Source organism: Dendroctonus ponderosae, unplaced genomic scaffold, assembly GCF_020466585.1.
Source record: "Dendroctonus ponderosae isolate FM_Combo_2020 unplaced genomic scaffold, Dpon_F_20191213v2 Dpon_F_20191213_8, whole genome shotgun sequence".
NCBI classification, from domain to species: domain Eukaryota; kingdom Metazoa; phylum Arthropoda; class Insecta; order Coleoptera; family Curculionidae; genus Dendroctonus; species Dendroctonus ponderosae.
This window is the reverse complement of record NW_026019016.1, coordinates 2,595,175-2,608,812: the sequence shown is the minus strand read 5'-3', so window position 1 is coordinate 2,608,812 and position 13,638 is coordinate 2,595,175. Positions and strand designations below refer to the sequence as shown.

Here is a 13,638-nt window from a genome sequence, read left to right as displayed (position 1 = left end):
TCAACATTCACCAGTAGAATTTTAATGTAAAATAAACTACTTAATAATAATGGCTACTTATCTAGTCATGCTTTTACACCCAAAAACTACTCAATTTTTTATATTTATTGAAAATATGGCTTGCAATTTTTTTTTGATAACGCGTATTTTCTTTGTAAAGTCCTTTTCTAGAATTTTTTGATGAAAAGTCAAAGCGGCAATGATGTTTTTTGTCATTAACAAATAGTTACAAGTAGACAGCCTTTGTCAATAATAACAAGCATTTGTCAAACTGTGGCTTATTTTGAAGCTTCTTTCACAAAATGTAAACCAACAGCAAATTTGCGAGTATGCGATTAGTCGTGGGAAAATGCCACAGTAACATAGCAGAAGCTGTAAGAACTCACACCAGCAAAGAGCTACACACTAGACGAGTGGCCTGAGATGGACGCAGATAGTGGACAATCTAAAGGTGCTCGGTTTCCAGACCTAGAGGAACAGGTATTAGAAATTATTGCAGCTGAGCCTTCCAGGAGTACTTGAAGCATTACACAACTGCACTTTTTCAAACACCGGATACTTAATTGTCTCGATAACTCCCCCGATGAAGGGCCGACATTCCTACCATGTATGTAATATACTCAGGACATTAGACCACATTAATTCTCTGATCTTCCGAACACCGGTACAAATTGAGCAGCAGTTAATTAACCGAATACGAGAAGCTGCTCAAAATATGAGCCCAGACTCAAAGTTATTGGGACACAAAGATGTTGAGTGAAACGGGCAGGACTTCTTGCTCTTGGGAACAATTGTGTTTTAACAACAGAATTGTATTTTATTTGATCAATGATACATAACCCTTAACAGGTGGTTTTGGATGACAGTTGTGACCAATTTAGGTATATCACTCATTTGCCCCATATGATGGCAGCACTCGGGCGGCTGTTCTGTCCGCAAGCAGATATTTTTTTCTTAACCGTCCACACCAGTACTGGCTGATTGCGCTTGCGTGTCTCACTTCCATGTTGCCGCTATGTTGGTTTTTAACGGCCTGGTCTTGATCAAATAGCGACGCCTAACCTCAGAAAAAGTCGTTTATTTTTTTTTTAGATAGCTGTATGATTAATGTTTTATTAAAAAGTTATGCTGCATAGTTTTCGGATTTTCCACAATCATGTATATAATTAAAGTGAAGATCATAGACAACTTCTAAATATATCTGTTCATTATTTTAGAAAGCAGAAAACAATAAAAAAACAAACAAGATCCATGACTACTAAAACTCCAAGAATCCAAATCTTTCCAAAACGAAATCACTAACGATGAAATTAGCATGAATTTCAGCAACAGCCAGTGAACTAAAAAGGTGCTGGAATGCACAAGGAACCGTGTTTTTGTGAGGTTATAATTTCGTTCGCAATAGGAAGTATCAAACTGTCAACGCGGCAATGAGACGCGCACGCGCAATCAGCCAGGACTGGTGTGGACCGTTAAGAAAAAGATATCTGCCGACCGCAATCGTTATCCTAACCTCAACGCATGGTATTGTCTCTTATTTTCTTTGCTTCATGTGCATTTGTGGTTACCGGAGTTTTTAATAACAATTAATCTTTTAAATAAGTTTTTCTGTACTCCAAGACACCTTTTTTTTTAAATCACCCTGTACATCAAATTGATTGCCGAACCGGCAAAGCACTTTTCATGAGTACCTACTTTTGATATGACTGTGAACCCTTGTTAATCCCATCAAAAAACGTAAACTAATGCATCTACCGATCTGTTTAATCCGGGGTACCCACCTGCAAGACTTGCGTATTTTGCCTGAAATAACGGCGCGGTAACGCATTCCGATAACTTACACCGTGCCATAAGAAGTTCAAAAAAAGGAACTTTGCATGAAATAAAACAAGCTGACTTCGTTTCTTCAAAACCCTTACAACAAGCAATTACTTATTACCCTTACGCCTAAGCAGGCGAAAAAATGTCAATGGTAAAGACATAAATTGACTGACTATTCTGACTTTGGATATTTGTTTATCGTTCGGTATTGATGATTATTATCTTTTAATTTAATTATTATTCTTGTTATCATTAAATTAATTCCGTCTAATTTCACTAGATAAAAGAAAGACTCGCAAGACCAAGACTATGCAAGTATTGGTCTTGATTTGCTCATCGGAGGGTGATATTTTGACTGAACACTTAGAGAACATTAAGATGCAGGCTGACTCCAATTCAGCCAACTTTGAAGAAGGCCTTGTCTGACTGATGTATTAATTATTATGTTCTAGGTATCATCAAAGGACACATAGGAAAATGCAATTCCCGGCCAATGCTTAGGAGACCTTAAGGAACCCAAATTTGAAAAATCCTTTGATTGAGGAAAATGTAACGACGTAAAATCTGCGCCCATTAGGGAACAGCAAAAAACATGTGGTACCATTGGTGAAAGTGAAAAGAGTCTACGCAGTGTTTGCGTACCATTAAAGTACAACGTGCCCCAATTTGCAAGTCAATCGCATTATCGTCCGACTGTTTTGTACTTATCAATGATGTTCTAGATAAGGGCTCGGAATTAAATTTGAGTATTCGAATATTCGAAGGTGCGTATATGCACTTTGTATACTTTTATAATAAAAAATATATAATAATATAATAAAATAAATTATTCTTATTCTACGTTTCCTTATATTATAAGGAATCTGTTTATTCTGTGTATTGGCATTAAATTGAGACTTAAAGGAATTCGATGTGCATGCACATGTTATCTATGATCCACATGCTATGAAAATTTTTAGAGCAGGTGGCTGTGAAGAATCCTGGATATTCACATGGTCTTTGATCATCACATTGAAATCATGTTGATCTCCCGATGAATGATTTGATGATGATTTTTTTTCACTAGTTGTCTACTACTCCAATATTTGTTGAATTCTCGAATATTTGAATCCTATATATATTGTAGTAATAATTGTATGTAATCGACTCTGCAAAATGCTTGGCGAGTTCGAGTTGGTCAGTTTGCAGAATGCCGGATTTTGCACATTGCCACCTAAGATATATTCTGTTTGTATAACTGGTGTATTCCACATATATAATATAATAAAATAAATACACCATGCACCCATCACGAGGTAGAAATATTTGATCCAACACCCAGAAACCTGGCACAAACATGCCATTGCAGAAGGGAAGCCAGGAGACTATTTACCTTGTTGGTAAGACGGAGGAGGTTCCAGCTGAATGTTAGTGGGCAGCTGGACGTATACAGAACCCAGCTCATCCAACTATTCAATTAAACAGTTTTTTTCTCACGCACGGAATATGAAGCACGAACGAAATGTCAGATGTAAGCACTATAAAAACTCTCGGAACTACGTCAATTTTCTTGATTGGTTCGGTTAACTTTGTATACATCCTTAGGTAGGAAAAAAAAGTTTTTTAACGAGACGTCGACGTCTTCACTTGTTGCGGACCCGAATGAAATTTGACGTCGACAATGCTATAACGCGCTGTCCACAACTGAAATTGTTACCGGCTTCTATGCAGCAACAGCCAAAGACTGCTCTCGGATCACAGAGAGCATGCGTGCGCCCTGTATATTAATAGAGTTTTTCCACAGATCCGCTTATATATATAATATAATTTATTATAAATAATCTTTGTTTTCTACAGAAAAAGGCTATCGACCCAATCGGTCTTTCTGCCCAATTAGTAGTAATAATGCCACATAAACAAAAATACTACATTCTTTTTTTATTATCACGGATAATTGCCTAAATTGATTTAATTAAATTTTGAATTTCCCATTCATTTTCTAAGTGTCGCAATATTTGATAGCCCGACGGGTGATCAACTGCAATTTGTCAAACCGCGCAAAACACTTTAAGTTATGGAAAATTGTTGCCTTCAGTACCTACCATGTAGGTTAATTCAATTTGGGTCGGTTTAAATTATTTAGGTCTTTTCAGGCTCTTAATTTTTACTTTTTATATATTTAGTTGGGTTTAGCTAGATCACCTCAATCACTTGGCGACGTTAGAAGAGATGCCCAAACATCTGAGCAACAATTTTGCATGTGGAGTTATGAATTGTTGAAACGAAAAACACGATTAAGCAGCGAAACCGCACAATCTCATTTTGGCGCATAAATAAGTGGCTTGTTTTTCGGCTAAATCACCCTGTATATTTCGGTCGAAATGGCCATTAAATAATTCACACATTTAAAGTGCTCGGTTTACAATACCTGTGATTTGTAATGTTTTGTTATATATGTGATTCAAGATTAGCGTCATTCCTTTTAAGGGGTAATAGGGGCGCACTTGGAGAGCAAGAGGAAAATATTGACTTTTTTTTCGATAATTTCTAGAATATATTAACAGTTGAAAATCGCAAATTTCAACTGTGTTATTAAGCATTATTTTGAAAGTGTCCCGTGTTTAATTGGTAGCATATTGGAATATCTTTGCGTCAAATTACGAATATTTTTGATATTAAAAAAGTTCTCTACTACAATTTTTTGATGAAAAGTCAAAGCGGCAATCATGTTTTTTGTCATCAACAGATAGTTACAGGTGGATAGCCCTTGTCAATAATAACAATAATTTGTCAAACTGTGACGTACTTTGAAGCTCTTTTTACGAATTTGCTGATATGCGAGTAGTTATGGGGAATCACACCAACAAAGGGCTAGAGGTACTGAAGATCGCCTCCAAGAAGACAGTGGAAGACAGTAGACGTTCGGGTTCCACAAAGGAACAAGTATTGAACATAATTCCAGAAGAGCATTGCACAACAACTGACACTTTCCCAGGCACCAAAGAAATACCGGCTACATTCTTACCACGTATGTAAGCTGCTTGAGAAGAGTGGATAACAAGGTGCACAAGCACTTGTTTGGCACTTATTGGAGACTCAAATGTATGTTTGTTTTTAGATCATGAGTTCTGTCATTCAACGATTCCTGTTGAATTTACCGTTCATCCTTGTCTATCTTATTGTCACTTTCTCTATTTATTGCAACATTGTTGCCGTCTTTCTAATATAGTTTTTCAAATTTCTCACTTTTTAATTTCAATAATTTTTTTTTACTATTTTTGCTGTACTCCTAAAACGCCGTCAGACAACACGTCCAGAGGAATGACGCCAATTTTGAATCACCCGGTATATGATGCATATAAAAATGACACAGAATAAAGTATGTGTGTCAAGATTTGCCGTTTTGTCCGAGGTTTTACATTTGCCTGTATGTAGCCTCAGATCGTGCAAAAAAACGCAACAACCTTTTTGAACTTTATACACAAACCGAATGCGTGTTTTCACCGTTGCCACATGCTTGTCTCATTAATATCAGCTAGGTAGAATCTCTTTGCAGCACATTTGATCTTGCACAAATTTTGTAAGGTCCTCCAAGTTCTGGTACTGCTCTTTCGTTATAGCAATTTGACCTAAAAACATGATCAATCAAGCTCTTGGTGAGTAGAAAAAATCAGTTTCTACTAATGAAGGTTCTCGAATGCCCTTGAAGTTGGGCTTAGTATGGAGTAGACTCAATTTCCATTATAACTATCACGGTTCCGTTTCACTCTTAGATGTTCTGCAGTTGCTTCTATTTCTCCCGCAGGCCTTGATGAAAAGGGGATGTATGAAACTCAAAAAAACCATTCCAGTCTCTCACGGTGTCCTCGAGTCTTCTGCACTTGTCTGCTATGTTTTCCCTCATCTCTCTTTCTGCAGTAAATGACATCCTCCTTCTTTTTATGAATTATGTTTTGTACACCCTCATTTGCATTTGGGGCAAGTTTTAAATTTGAAGACTTGATTTTGGTGGTAAAATGGTACCCCAGCTCCGATAGCCAAAACTGATGTTAAATTTGTTAGAAACAATAGTCCGATATGTAACAAAAGGCACTGGTTTATCGGGATTGTCTTCTATATTCCCCCATTCCCTTGGTTGCAGGTTTCTCCCCTCACACTTCGGTTCTTTAAGGCAAACATTCTATATACTGCACTTTCTCTGTCAAACGTGGCCTGCTTTCATCTCGCTGGCAAATTTTTGTGTTCCACCCATTCATGTTGCCTTCGGTCTTCCTTTCTTTCTTTTTTCGATTGGTGTCCACTTCATAACTTGTTGTATCTCCATAACATACCAGCTGTCAGCAGGTTTCTAATGGGGTTTGTAACTTTGTCCAGCCTTCCAGGGACTGTGTTCGCCTCTCCAGGTTTGATGTGTACCGTATTGGTGAATACCGAAGTGCATAGCAGGTGTTTCCTCCCTCTCTGGATACTTGTTTTGAGCATAATGAAATTGAGAAAACCTATTACGCGTTTCCTCACTATTATTTTTCTATTTTCTTGTGCTTTAGAATGGGAACTGATATTATGCCGATTCGACAGACAGATCATGTCGTCACAGCACAATATAAAGACAACCTGGAATTCATGACCAGGAGGCTATTTAGAGAGAGGCTGTATATGTATTTTGAAACGAAAATGGAGGCTGGAGACCAGATCAAATTTACCGGTACTATGTGTGGCTACTTCAAGCCAATGTTTTCTTAAAATTCCATGATTATCGTTGAGTTGGGGCTGTCTAGAACTCCCCAACACCGGCTATTACCTGACTGCCTAAGAATTGCACTTCAACACTCAAGATATTCAACACTTGCAGAACCACAACACCTGTTTTCCATGTACTGGGCGTAGACAATTTTCCTAACCGTCAAGCCAGTCCCGGCTGATTGGGTAGCGAGACTCATTACCGCGTTGCCGGTTTGATACCTTATTAATATTACTTTCAATTTCGGAAAATGGCCGCTAGAGGGCGAAATGGCAACAATAAGTATTAAATACGGGTTTAAGGCAGGCTAAGGAAATACTTTCATTCTATTCTTGAGAGAATTGCATTTATTTTTTGTGGGAGTGATATTGTTCTACTTGTTCTATTCTTGTTTGCAAATTAGTGCCTGTGTAATCACCTTATTATGTACTCTTCTTGAGCAGCTTCTCGTATTCGGTTAATTAACTCCTGGTCAATTTGTACCGGTGTTCGGTAATCCATTGGTTTAATGTGATCTTACATACATGGTAGGAATGTAGCTGGTATTTACCTGGTGCCTGGGAAAGTGTCAGTTGTTGTGCAACGTTGTGAGTGCCTCTGAAAGGCTCTTCCGGAATTATGTCCAATACTTGTTCCTCTGTGTTTGGAACCCAAACATCTATTGTCATCCACTATCTTCCTGGAACCACTCTCCTCGCCATTTGTTGGCGTGAGGTCTTTCAGCTTCTGCCAAGTAAGAGCCTGTTCACACAGCGCGACTGAGAAGCGCTGAAGAGTGGCCAGTGTGAAACGGCTCTTAGTGTAGCATTTCCTATAAACTAGTAGAGAGTAGGCGTGCGCCACTGGATAGTAATAGAGTTTTTCCTCACATGCTGTTAGTAATATTAGTAATCATAATAATACTACATTCTTTTTTCTACTTTCACGGATAATGGCCTAAATTGATTTAATTAAATTTTGAATTTCCCATTCATTTTCTAAGTGTCGCAATATTTGACAGCCCGACGGGTGATCAACTGCAATTTGACAAACTGCGCAAAACACTTTAAGTTATTGAAAATTGTTTCCTTCAATACCTAGCATGTAGGTTAATTTAATTTACGTCGGTTTAGACTATTTAGATCTTTTCAGGTTATTAATTTTTACTTTTTATAATTCGCATCTGACGGATTGACACCCGAGACGCCGTCGTTGTCGTCTTTTCGACCTCGTAATAATTCTTGACACTTGCTGCTTCAAGAGTGTATGCGGCGCATTTCCCGGGGAGACACCGATATAAATGCAGATTTTTTACTCGTCTTGTTCAACGATTACGGACTACAGGAAGCATCCACTATCTAGATTTAGTGTCAATGTGTGGTGCGGAACAATTGGGAGCCAAATTATTGGTCCAGGTTTGGCGACTTTTATAGCGTGCCCTCTGGCGGCTAAAGTTGTAATCATACGGGCGAATATTTTACAGGAGATGTTAAGGATAGATAAAGAGCTTGCAATCGCAAATAAACTGCAATTTGTTAAGCCAACACGGCGCTATCAATAACTTTTTGAACCATTGTTTGGCCTTCCCCCGCCACTTTATTTGACCAGCTAGAAAAATAAAACTCCAACAAAAAAGAAGTCAAAGTCTCTCAGGAATAGAACTAAAATATTTTCAACATACCTTAACCCATCTGAAACCGCAAAAAATCCGTTTTTAAAACTTACTGTTGCAATTGGCCCTCTAGCGGTCAAAAATTAAAAAAAAATCAAGTTTGAAGAGCTGTAACTCGGAAAATATTCCGATTTCGAATTGTTGTTTGCTACATGACTTACTACTGTTATTTGAACCTGTGGAATCACCCTTGAAAATTTCCTAACGCATTTTGCGAACACCCTGTACATATAATACTGATTGCTACCAACTTTACTGTTGGCACATTTTTTTCCTTCATCATCTACATAAAACAATGTTGTTCCCATCCGACAAAGCGAAATTCATAAATTCCCAGCATCATCCGTGAATTTAACGTGTGTCTGCAAAAACTCCTAAACGCCACGATGAATTTTGTGTACGCGCGCCGCTAATTTCTGCATTTTTCCCATCATGTTAATCCTGTTAATCCAGAAAAAAGGCGTTTTTTGAGCCGATTTTTATTCCTCTGCCAAATTCTCACCCTAAGGATGATGTTTTGCGCAAATCCAGTGAATGTCGTTACGTACTATCATGCCAAATCGGCCAAATAATGGCACTACTTTGTCGGGCGGATGAGCGGTTGCGTTATCATCTATCGCGCAACTTGTTCCCATCAGTCTTTATCTATGTTTGTTCCTTGTCTGAGGCTCTGCTAACATTTTGTTTTGGCGGGTAAATATATGGGTTAAATTCAAACAGAAAAATCGACTGTGGATCAGAGTTTTGCTTGATTTTGGTGAAATAATTGCCAAAATGAGCAAATTTGTAATGTAATGTGTAAAACAATGTACCTTTAGCTTTAGGTACCGTGTTTTTTTATTCCTCATTAGAAGCGCATGTGATTCTTCATTTTTCCTTATATGAGATGCGTTTTTGGAATTGGAGCGATTAATGCTTGAATAGAGCGGAAATTGCGTCCCTCAAGGTTTTCCATCTTCTTGGACGAACTTACCTAATTTGGCCCATCGCTCTATTAAATCCATTAGATAAGCAGGCGCCAAGAGATATCTTGATACTTGACATTGTGAAGATAGATGTTAATATTATTAATTATCAACTTATTTTTGCACACTTGAAGCGATTTCAAGCCGCATAATCAGAGGCGCATACTTAAAGTGTCGATATGGCTTTTTTGTTAGTTTACGCGCTTACTGGATCTAGTGGAAATTGCGGAAAGAATGCGATTGAGTTTGCAAAGTAAACGGATATTTGCAATAACAAAATAACAACAATCGGTGTGACGTAGCAGTTCGTTTTCTGGTATGCATGGTTTAATAAACGGTTCTATTGCCCTTAAAACAGTGTTTGATTACTTTGCATTGGGTTGCGAATATTTCCTTTCTTACTAGGAATTCGCTGCTTTAGCAAAATCAGCGGAAAAAACAGCGAAGCAGAAGAAGAAGTTTTACATATACCGGGTTTTTTTAAATAAAAGTCGGATATTTTACGGGGCAATTCCTCAGGTGTTTTAAAGAGAAAATTGCATATAGGAATGAGTCTGCAAAGCCTCAATTTAACTTTGGTTCTTTGCATTTTTTAGCCAGGAAATTAATTCTCACTTTTGTGTAAAAAAGGTATTCTTGTTAAAAGCCCCTACGAACAAGCGTTCTTGAGATATTTTCCTTCGAAGTAATCAATGCATGTGTTTTGGAAAATCGGAATCAAAATATGCTTTATTGTCACAGAAAAAATTACAAATTTTATGGACATGCGAAAATTATTTTGCTAACTTCCTTGTTAAAATTGTTTTAGCCCAAATTCAAGCATTTCGACGTACAGTTGAGTAGTAATTATTATTTTTTATAACAGTTGACTTTTTGAAACTTACATGCGTCGATTAGTTGCTTTGAAGAAGAATATTGAAATAATGTACTTTCCGTAAAGATAATAGAACAACTGATTTTCGGGGAAAAAAATGTGAAACCAGCATGCACGCAAAAGTTTCGACCCTTCAAAAGAGAAAAACACGTAAAAACTTGACCTCTACATGCAAAAGCAAAGTCAAGATCAAATTTAAGCTTCTCATTCAACAAAACCCCTAAATATCACGTTGAAAATATGGTAAAATCTCGGACGCTTATTCTCAGTATGCATTTCAATCACACTGACTAGCAGAAAGAGCTTTTTTCTAACGCATTCCCGCATAAAAGCCTCTGAAGCGTTTTGATCAATTTTTCCACGTTACTTTCACTATGTGACTAGTAACCTAATAAGGCACAGTTTGATTAATCTCCAATTGTCCCAAAGCAAACTTTTGGCAAGCATTATTTGTGCGAAAGTTCAACAGTTACATTAAACAACTTGTAGGTTTTATTTGTTGGCAAAGAGAAGCAACGCCAATGCGGATAAATGCACTGCAACGAATCGCTAATGTTTTCATTCAAATCGAATGGATTCGGTCATTTCATCGTAGTATTACGGCAATAAGGTGTTTATGCCGGTTTATTTGGGAATTTTCAATGTTGGTTGTTCGTAGTCAGAAAAAACATCTGGAATTCCTGAATGTCTCACGGTGGAGTTAAGCTAAAGTGACCACACATATTTGTATTGCAAATTCATATTGGGACACTCAAGGTATTGTCAAACTCTGTTAGCTGCTTGTTTGAGAAAAAACATGTCGTTATCAATGCTTACTAAAAATGAATCTTCGCAACGCTTGTATGTTAAATAAAAAACATTCTACGTTATATTCGGCCAAAGAAGAAAACAAAATATTTTCTCGCTCGTCTCGCWTTTTAGAAAATATCTGCATTTCTTATTTTAAATGTACTGTAAAAATATATTAACATTTGCACAGTTGAACGTCAAAACTTTAAAATCTATATCAAKTGTAAAAAACCTATAATACATATTTGATAAAAATCATGATGTTCAAACTATAATTTTTCACAAATGTTTTTATAGTTACYACTAATTAATAATAAATACRTTTTTATRCAAGTACATATATGTATGAATACATACAACAAAAAATATATAACTAAATTATAATAAATATGTGGTCACTTTAAGTTAAACTGAACATTCTTTTCGACCACCCTCAAAGCCACTTGTGCTTATAAAAAACACTTGAAAGAACAAGACATTTATCACCCCCTGAATGGTGCCTGGTATTGGGCATAACGTGTCATCATCTAAAGAAGAGCAATTGAAACGTTATTTTACAATAATGAAAGGAATCAAGTTGTAAGAAATAACAAACTAGCCGGCACATTTACGGTAAGACCTTCAACAAATCCTTCTCTAATTCTCGATATTGGCCCAAGGCAAAGTGGATTTTGGGACCACCGCACTGTTGGTTACCAATGACATTATGAGCCCAAGAGGAAATATTCAAACAGATGAACTCACTATTATTTACACTGCCAGAACAGGAGCGGATCATTTTTCACTCACTAGCTGCAAGTAAGAATCCTGCAAGGACAGAAGTGTTTAAACCATCATTGTCGCAGATGATTTTTCAAAGTCGGTCCTGCATATTAAGCAAATGTTACAGTTTTTTCACCTACCGGGCGTAAGCCAGTCAGATCTCTAGCAATTCATAGGCACCCAATCTCTCATTGTTGTAATTAATCTTTGTCTTTTTACGATGATTAATCGCGCAACATTGTGAGGGCCGGCGATCTCCTGCTAGTTCACTCGTGGTCTAGCTATCCTCTTAATTGTAAATAAACCAGCTGTTTCTACTCCATATACTATACAAAGGGTTATTTTGGAAACACAAAATAATTCTAAATTGCAACAGAACATTTGTAACGAATAAAGAGTGCAAAAAAAAGGTAAGTTGGGGTTGCCATGTGAATTTGAGACACTCGGTAAGAATTAATGTTCTCTTGTGCGCAAGCAAAGCGCACCTTTTTTCTGCAATTTTTTTTATGTCTTTCAAGACGAATAAACTCGATCAGTCTAATATTGTAACTGGTAACATGCTTTTACCTTTTATGTGATCAAAAAACACTATGTTCTTGAGCCCTAAAAATGGTGTTTTTTCCTCTTACACCAAAGAACACTTTTGACCAATTAATATGACGGTCACCAGCCAATCACAACAAGATTGTTTATTTATTTTTAGCTTCTTTATTACTGGAAATAGAAAACAAATACATTTTTAACAGATAATCATTTGGAAAGTTTAACTCGCGTAAATAAGAAAAAATCGCCCTGTTTAATGAAAAAATGGGGGGAAAAATTCGAATCGATAAGTTAAATTTTGAAATCATTAGAAAGCTTTGGTCTTCTCGAGTTCCATCATTTATAAAACATATACGTTTTTTAGTAGTTCTGGAAATTTTACGAAAAAACTCGTTTGTAATTTCCACTTTACACTCTTTATTGGGTAACAGTSAAAAATAATTTTKTATGGCCTTTGGCAWAATYAAACTGAAACTCTGTAGTTCAGTTGTTCAAGTGACTAATAAAATTTGCTTCARCATACCGTATGGACAATTGGACATGGTGGTCTGTCTACATAGAATGTGAAACAYGGGTGTACCGCACAATACTTTTTGTTCRAAGGTAGAAACAAAWTTCAAGGAATTTTGGTCATTTGTAAAATYGAGGTACAAAAAATACAAAAACTACTAACACCAAGATGTCACTTCTACCAAAATAAAGGTTATTGGGTATATACAGGTAGAGCTTTTACTTCCAGAGCAATCYTCTCCTTTACGGAATATTGAAAAAGCCAAGGGTGTTCGAAGAAGAATGGGGCGCTCGATTTGAGTCAAAGACCCCGTAGTTCTGTAAATCAAGTCYGATGCCTTGGGGATTTCGCGAGAAGAATGAGTTTTGGAATATGGTAGGCTGCTGGACACATTGTTTAGAAAGTCCCGTTCGAAGGTTCATTTTTGTTCCAGTCAATTTTTTTTTTTGTTAAAACTGGTGTTTTCTATTAGATTATTTAAAGACTTTGTTGAATTCGGGCTCAGTGCGCCTATCAAATGTTATCAAAATATACAGATTGTGCCATTCAGAGAAGCCCCAGTTTATTTTGCAACTTTTTTTGTGAAGTATCGTAAATTTTTCTATTTATGACACTCATTCTCTACAAGTGATCCGTTGAAAATGTACTTATTTTTTATATTTCCAGTAATGAAGAAGTTAAGAAATAAAATCGAAATTTGCAATTTTTCAGTTTTACTTTGTAAGATACAAAGTAAAATCAACAAATTAACAAAATAAAAACATTAAGTTTTTCTGTTAGGAAAAATGTCTTAATTAGTCCCATTTCTTGATGAAAAAAACTGCCCAAAACCATTTTTTTATTTGAAGGCTCCTAATTTTGAAACAGTTATCTTAAGTTTGTCTCTTCCGAAAGTGTTTAGTTTTCGAAATATGGTCAATTCAAAGTTTCCATTTGACTTTTTGCTTGCTTTTGAACATATTTATTGTAGATAAGTTCTATATTGTTGAGGCGGATTCATTT

At 36.5% G+C, this 13,638-nt stretch overlaps 1 protein-coding gene across 2 annotated transcripts in view; it reads right to left on the bottom strand.

Annotated features, from left to right (window-relative positions):
* Positions 1–3,537, bottom strand: part of LOC109544827 — a 67,778-nt gene extending 64,241 nt beyond the window's left edge. Inside the window, exon 1 of one of the 2 annotated variants that reach the window (XM_019915184.2) lies at positions 3,194–3,537. The gene's annotated coding sequence lies outside the window, so the exon portion shown is untranslated. The remainder of the gene's footprint in view (positions 1–3,193) is intronic. The other variant, XM_019915183.2, reaches the window with a different exon arrangement.
* Positions 3,538–13,638: the final 10,101 nt, after the last annotated feature.